This window comes from Myodes glareolus, chromosome 14 (genome assembly GCF_982192425.1).
Source record: "Myodes glareolus chromosome 14, mMyoGla1.1, whole genome shotgun sequence".
Taxonomy (NCBI): Eukaryota; Metazoa; Chordata; class Mammalia; order Rodentia; family Cricetidae; genus Myodes; species Myodes glareolus.
The window spans coordinates 71652460-71658459 of record NC_142039.1 but is presented as its reverse complement, the minus strand read 5'-3'; the positions used below and the strand labels follow the sequence as shown (position 1 = coordinate 71658459).

The window sequence follows — 6000 nt, the reverse complement described above, 5'->3', positions numbered from 1 at the left end:
GGGGGGAGTCTTTAGTTCTGTAGATGGACTTGGATGTCTTTTTGACTGTCTGCTCTCCCCTCCTTGATAAACGTGTAAGAAAAGTGTCATTGCTTACACCAGTAAATCCCCACTTAGAGCTAACAGCCAACAAACGTTTGCTTAGTGGAGGTAGCTGACCGATGCCACGAACAAAGCAAGTCGGACTTTGAGGTCATCTGTGAAGAAACCCCACTGATCCAGGGAGTTGAGATGTAGCGGCGGATCCGGGAGCACGCACCGGGTCGGCTTGCGGTGCTAGGGATTTGCACTGACTGGGGAGAAAAAGATCCCTGGTAACAGCAAATACACGTCTTTGTGGACGACGCTCCTGGGCTTGGGGCGGCGCAAGGCACACAGTAGGTGCTCACTGAAGACACAGGCTGTGATGCGCCCCAGACTAGCATCTTCCTGAGGCCTGACTCCCGGAGCAGCTCCAGCGCGCGGACTCATGCCTGGGGACTGGGCGGGCCGCCAGGCCTGGGTGCAGCCTAGGCTAGAACCGTTGACGTCCGGGACCCCGGCGCAGGCCCGGGGTCAAGGCCGGGGCGCTGGGCAGCGTGGGGAGGGGTGGCCGGACGCGCGAGGCCGGGAAGGGATGTGACGAGCGGCGCGCTGTGCATTGTGGGAATCCCGGGGCGGCCGCGAGTGGTTCCAGTTCACTGGTTCCAGCGGAGCCGGGCGGAGGGCGCGAGCGCGGGACGCGCGGGCGGGAAGCGAGGAGGCGTGGGCGGGCCGGCAGGAGTGCGGAGCGGAGTGGCGCGAGCGGCCGACAGGGCTCGGGCCCCACACCTTGCAGCCGCCCGGTAAGTGCCGCGCGGGCCTTGGAGCCGCAGGCTGCCGGTCCGCACCGTCTGGGCCCCGCGCGCCCTCCCGCCGCCGCCGTGCGCAGCGGCCCTGCCTGGCGTCCGGGAGAGCTCGGGCGGGTGCTCTCGGTCATCGGGCAGCACGGAGCCCGCCAAGGCCCTGCCCGAGCAGTGCGCGGGTCTGGCTGGTTTTGTTCGGAAAGCAAACCCGGAAACCAACTTCTCTTGGAGACGCACCCCTGCCCCCGCCGGGGCGCTTTGTGGGAAAGGGACCGTTCGGGTCCCCTCCCCGGGCGGCAGTTCCAGCGCTGATGCGGGGCCGAGGACACCAAGGCCCGGAGGCCCTGACCGGCCCGTCCGCCCGGGCCCGGAGCTGCTTTGCTCGGAGTTGTACTTGGTCGCGCGCCGCCGGCCCGCGCGTGTCCTCCAGGGCACAATAAGTGGGGTGCGAGCCTTGGGCCGTTGTGTGACCGGCTGGAGGGGACTCGCCGCGAGGCCTGAGCAGGGGAGGCCTGGGGCCACTCGGGGACCGAATCCCAGGCCAGGGCGGTCCGGAGAGGAGCCATGGAAGCCCCGCTGCTCTCGCTCGCCTTTTGTTTGCTTTGTGGTGGGGAGGTGTTATTTTAAGGTGACTCCTGAAGGCCGTAGGCTCCCCGCACGCAGAGGGACAGCTGAGAAGAGTCTCTGGGGGTGGGGCGGGTGGAGATGGAAGGCGCGGGATGCTGCTGGCGTGGTCACCTGACAACAGGTGTGCAAGATGATGAGCCCTCGCCCCCCACACCCGCAGAGACCGCTGATAACTCACGTTGCTGGGCAGAAGATCGCTTGAAAGAGTCTTTTAGAAGCAATGTAAGGGACGTGTTTTCAGAGTTTGAAAGTGACTTTCAAACGAGAGCAGTTGAAACAGACTTTGGCTGCAACAATTACAATCATAACGAAGTCTTTGTAAGATTTTAATGATCCAATAAACTGCTTAGAAGAATAGACAATTAGAAGGGTTCTCCTGCTCGCTTTCCTTCTTGCTGACACCTCTGTGGTTTGAGGTTTTACTGTTAAAAGAGAGGAAGTGTTTTGTTTCTAGACTCTGCTGCAGGGAGTCCCAGTTTGGGGCAGTTTTATGCTGGAGTGCAAGACTCAGCCGCAAACTCGGGCAACTCTACTAATCCTCCTGCCACCTTTAGTTCCTGCTGTGCAGGCACAATTGCCATTAGCACCGAAATGGACACTTGGTGCCTGCTACTGGAATTAATGCCCCCTGTTCGCAGTCGGGCAGCAGCAACTCGGCTCACACACATCCTCTGACTAGATCATTTTTTTCGATTTGTGGGGGTTTCCCCCTGAGGATAACGAAACTCCTGGACTTTAGACTTTCTCCCTTCCTCGTTTTGCTGTGAATGAGGGCCATAGTTTCATGTGTTGCTGTTAGTGTTGATCCCTAGGTAAGGCGTGGGGGAGGGGCAGGTGGACACTGATAGCAGTTTACAGATGATGAGGCAGGGAGAGCTCACATTGTAGTAACTGAGAACTGTCTGGACAGTCATGCGTCATGCCTCCGCACTGGCTTAATTTTTATCAAATGGGCCAGCATCAGTGGTACCATGTGCCATGTGCTTGACTCCTAGGAAGAGCCAGTTTTTTCCTCCCCCAGTGACAGGCTTGGAGCTGATGATACCCCAAGTTGATTGAAGACTTACTTGAAAGAATAAACTGGAAAACCCAGGTAGTCTCTCTGTGATGTTCAGCGATGTGCAGTAGCATTTGGTTCTTGATAGGCTCTGAGCCTGTTCTTGGAACATAGGATGGGAAGGGGTGGTGGGAGTAGGAGGGAAGCCTACCTATCCTGAGCCCCTCCCCCAGCCAGTATACTTAGGGTCAGTGGCTCATGCCTCAGGTCTTCTGAGTGTATCTGAGTAGGTCAGCTCTTCATTCCAGAGAGGCCTGTGGCTTGTTTGCTGAGAGCAACCCCACCTGGTTGGTCTTGCAGTCTCTAGGATGTCCTAAGAATCTGTTCTGGGTTAGGTAATGGGGACAGAGTCATGAGCAACAAATGTCCAGGCCTTGTCCCGGAGAACTGACTGTAGGAGATGCAAACAGGCGGGTGGCTCTGAGGAGACCAGTGCGGGAGGGACAGTTGTGTTAGTGGGACTGAGCTCTAGTGGCCTGGAAAGTTCAAGGGGAAGTTTGCTGCACAAAGGAGGACAGATGGGTACCAGTGTCTGAGGGCTGAGGAACCACGTGTGCCGATTGTAGAAGATTACAGTAGAGGACCTGTGAGGTACAGCCAGAGGTGCAGGATGGCAGTCTAGGGATAGCGGACAGGCAGGCAAAATCACAAGGAATCCTCATCAGAACCACAGTTGATCCTAAGAGCAGTCCGGAGCCACCAAGGAGCGCTGACCAAGGGAGGAGAGCAGTGGTCAGATAGTCTTGTTTAGTTGGGACACCTGTTTAGCAAATAGGCAGAAGCTTCCAGACATCCGGTGACTGGGTTCCTGCCCTCTTAAGGTCACATTTTCTTCTAATGGCTTTTTGGAGGAGCTGTCTTGAAATTTAGCACAACCTTTAGCAGGGAGAGGAAGCAAGTGGCAGTGTTGCCCTCACAATGCAGGACTGGCCCTGCCGTGCCACTCAAGAGCACACTGTAGGGCATATTCAAGGGTGAAGTTTCAGGCTCCAGCTACAAACCATCTCCTGCTTGTGGATGACCCTTGGGTTCGGGGTTTGCTTTTTCCCCACCTCTGGAAGCTGGACACGGAGCAGCACACGTGTACCGGGACTGCTTCTGCCTGTAGTCCCGCCTTTGGTTGCCAGTGATTCATTTTGTGACTTAGTGTTTGATGAACGGAGAGAGATTTTTCCTGATTGACTAGAGTACAAAGACCAGTCTCTGTTCTGAACCAATCAGAATGCAGCTTGGGTCGTGTAGCAGCCACGTGCCTCTGGGGACAGGACAACAGTGCCACTGTTAATAGTCTGGCAGGAAAGGAATATGCAGGAGAGCGTTGCAGACAGGATTGCCATCAGAGTGGAGCCCCTCTGCTTTGCCTTTGTGATCAACATTGACAGGTGATCTGTAATGATACAAGCATCTGCTCAGCTGCAGGGAATGGAGCAGGTGGCCCTCATTGAAAGTTCAGAGTCCTCCATGCCTGGGGCTGGGACTCAGGTTCTCTGACACAACTCCCCAGTGATTCTAACCAATAACTTCATTTGCAGCCAATACACATATATTTGTAGCTTAGAAAATACAGACTTCAAAGTGGATCATTCCCACAATTTGGGTGCCCTGATTGGTTACATGTACAGCCTATAACCTGCAAGCTTTATCCATCTTAGGGTAGCATGAATGTGGTCCAGCACTTTGCAGATGCCAACTTCATGTTGTACTGGTAAAAGCATTGGTCACCCCTGCTAAAGGCTATAGTTGCTGCTATAGCATCAGTGGGTCAGTGTCTGGTAGGTGTGAAGATTAACATTTCCTCTGGCCAGTATTTATCAGAATAGTGCTGGGAAGAAAGGCAGACAGGGTCAAAGATTGTCACGGCCATAACCCTTTGTGGGACTTGTGTCTCCTCCATCAGGACATATTTCCTTCCTGGGAACTCCCAAGATGGCACAAACTCTCTGACTTTTGAAGTTCTCAACTTTCACAGCTACTTGACAGACGTGTCTTGACAAATCGGTATATGAGATAATCCAAAGAAGATTCCTGATGTCCCATTAGCCGTGGCTGAGTCCATAGCCTTGGACATGCTGCCCTGTTCTCTTTGGTGGGAACCCATTCACTGTAACTAAACAGCCAGACAAGGTAGCAAGCAGGGCTACAGTGGCAACCAGAGGAAATTGGTTTGGAGTACCAAGACAGCTAAGAACACAGGTGCTGATGATACAGTGTAGCGAGTGTTGAGGTCGGATCAGAATGGTGAACAGGGTAGAAGGGAGGATTGAAAAAGCATTTGAAGAGAACATGAAATTGAAAAGAATCACTGAATATATTAGAAGGAACTGGCAGAGGGAAATTATATAAGATTTACTTATTTATTGCTGGGTCCCCGGAACTGTAGCAAGAATAACAGTAAGTCAGGTTGGGGGTGCTTTAGTTGCTGGAAATAAGAAAAGATTGGGGAAAGAAAAGATGCCCAAAACTTTGTGCCTCAGAACTGACCTCGCCAGGATGTCAGCAGGGACAGAAAGCGTGGCCACAATAGCATGGGGAGCCCCTTGATGGACTTGCATCAGCTGTAGAAGATCAGGTCCCTCTAGGGAGGACAGCAGGTGTGGGGAGGGTGGAGTGGGAGTGAAGGAGATTGCTGTAAGAAGGAGTGCCAGGCAGGTGGCAGATCTCTACGGCACTTCCCCTCCTGTCCCTCCTGGAGAAAGAGGGCTTCTTGTCTTGCCCACCCCTCCCATGGAGTCCTCACACCAGCTTTCTGCTCCATCTGTGCTCTGGGGACAGACTGTACTATCCCAGTACAGTCCTTGTCAAGCGGCTTGCGAGTGGAAATTGCCTTTTCACTCATGTCCTGTTTCTCCACAAGTTTTTCTTTGGGTAAGTTGATGCAAACAAGGTGCATGCTTTCTGTGATTAGCTTGTAGATGAAGGAGCTACAGAGTGAGCTCCTCTGTCTTGGTACTGTGAGGAGCTATCAGAGGTGGGCTATTTTATGAAAGAAAGGGGTTTTGGAGGTAAAAGGTTAAGGGGCCACATCTCGTGGTAGCCTTCATCCTGTTACAGTCCCAAGGTTGTGTAGAGTATCACATGGTGTGGGACAGGGATTGTGTCTGTGTGTCTGTGTCTGTCTGTCTGTCTGAGTCTTAAACTCTCTTCCTCCTTTAAAGACACCAAGATTCATTCATGCAGATTCGTCTATTGACCTTACTCAATCCTAATCATTTCCTGAAGGCACCACCTCTAAACATACTGCTAGATTAAATGTCTATCCTCTGACTACCCAAAGCTTCAGGAAGCCTCAGAGACACTGAAACCACAAATAACCCAGAGTATAGGGGTGTGACCCGGAGATCCCCTAGGATGAGTGGCAGGAGCTTCATATCCTAGACTGGTGACAGCCGAGGGATGGCTAGCATGCAGTTTAACCGGGTGCATTTTCAGTGTCTTCTGAGTGCTTGGGACCCTCTGGATCCTTCTGGATGGATCCTCCTGATGGTTAGCACA

The 6000-nt window shown here is 53.5% G+C and overlaps 1 protein-coding gene across 4 annotated transcripts in view; it reads left to right on the top strand.

Annotated features, from left to right (window-relative positions):
* The first annotated feature begins 666 nt into the window (after window positions 1–666).
* Window positions 667–6000, top strand: part of Macroh2a1 (macroH2A.1 histone) — a 66245-nt gene continuing 60911 nt past the window's right edge. For 2 of the 4 annotated variants that reach the window (XM_087896626.1, XM_087896623.1), the window contains exon 1: window positions 667–824. The gene's annotated coding sequence lies outside the window, so the exon portion shown is untranslated. The remainder of the gene's footprint in view (window positions 825–6000) is intronic. The other 2 variants (XM_087896627.1, XM_087896625.1) reach the window with 1 other exon arrangement.